At 33.5% G+C, this 1,656-nt stretch overlaps 2 long non-coding RNA genes across 2 annotated transcripts in view; one reads left to right on the top strand and one right to left on the bottom strand.

The window, feature by feature from the left end:
* Positions 1–1,656, bottom strand: part of LOC128250082 (uncharacterized) — a 105,105-nt gene that overhangs the window by 1,999 nt on the left and 101,450 nt on the right. The window lies entirely within an intron of this gene.
* Positions 402–1,656, top strand: part of LOC128250083 (uncharacterized) — a 62,083-nt gene continuing 60,828 nt past the window's right edge. The window contains exon 1 of the long non-coding RNA XR_008266206.1: positions 402–555. This is a non-coding gene — a long non-coding RNA (uncharacterized LOC128250083). The remainder of the gene's footprint in view (positions 556–1,656) is intronic.

Here is a 1,656-nt window from a genome sequence, read left to right as displayed (position 1 = left end):
GGGGGGGGGGGGTCGATCTAATCAACTGGCCCCTCCCTAAAAATTTTGTGCCTAGTGTTGAAAAGAATATTAACATGTAGAGTTTTGAAGGCATTTTAACTGCTATTTCAGGCAGCTTCCTAGATCATGTAGAAGGTCGCGTTGGTTCACAATTTGAGGAGATTTCGGTGGGATCAAGCGCTGAGGCTGTCGTCATGTGATAATTATTAACAGAACATTTATTATCAACAGATGTTATAATCTGTATAGAGTTGTCTGATCGAACATGTTAATGAGAAACTTCAGCAGACAACTTCAGTGACGGAGGTAAAGCAGACGACAGCGAGGACGACGATGGATAATGACGGCAACGTCATCAAATGTGACGTCAGAAACGAATACAATGAGACAATTTGGTTCCCGCCAATCGAATTTAATGCTAGTTTTTGACTGAAGTTTTATTCCATAATGGAAGTAGGTAAGCATCGTTAAGTTAATCAAATATAATCAATAAGAAGACGTAGAGACGAAAAGTGATTTGCATCAGCAAAAGTTAATACTGTGAAAAAATTTGAGGTATGTAATCGTGCTACATAGGCATACACACACACACACACTTGTATATCTCTGTAAGTACATACATACATACATACATATATATATATACATATATATAAATGTTATGTATATATGTGTTTTTGTATGCATGTCAGCGAGCTTGAGTGTGTGTCTGAACGAGAGTACTTCTCTCTCTTTCTCTGTCTGTCTGTCTATATACATGCGTGTTTGTGTGCGTTAGAGCGTGTCTGTGCGCAAGTGTGTGTGTGTATCTGCGTTATATATATATATATGTGTGTGAATACACACATACATGTACATAAACACACGTTTGTGTGTGTGTATATATATATATATATCTGAATAAATGTATCTACGTGCGCCAGATACAAAAATAAAGTACACACACACATCTTCAAACACGCCCGCACCTAATAATATACGCAGACAAACACACACACACACACACACACACACACGTCCTCGCATACATAGAAAGTTTTTTTTTTAACTGAATGGTTAAGTTTCTTTGATGTCATCTAATTTAAATATTCGGGGGCAAACAACACAAACTCACTAATACAATTTACAAAATACCAGCTCCATTTTATATGAAAGGTGGAGGATGGGCGTGTTGGTGGTGCGGGGGGGACAGAAACAAGTGTAAATGCATATTTAGACGTGTGACCCCCCCCACCTATTTTGATATCGAATATCGATATATATATATATATATATATATATATATATATATATACATATATATATATATATATATATATATATATATATACACACACACATTCACGCATGCACATACAGAGACACACAAACATATGTATACATATACTTACATATGTATATGCATATATATGTGGCAGTGTATATAAATGTGTGTACATATATATATATATATATTTATATATACATACGTCTTTATATATATATATATACACATACGTCTATATATATATATATACACATACGTATATATATATATACACATACGTATATATATATACATACACACACGTATATATATATACATACACACGTATATATATATACATACACACGTATATATATATACATACACACGTATATATATATACATACACA

This window comes from Octopus bimaculoides, chromosome 19 (genome assembly GCF_001194135.2).
Source record: "Octopus bimaculoides isolate UCB-OBI-ISO-001 chromosome 19, ASM119413v2, whole genome shotgun sequence".
Classification (NCBI taxonomy): domain Eukaryota; kingdom Metazoa; phylum Mollusca; class Cephalopoda; order Octopoda; family Octopodidae; genus Octopus; species Octopus bimaculoides.
Note: the sequence above shows the minus strand (reverse complement) of the source record. Positions and strands in the feature narration are given on the sequence as shown.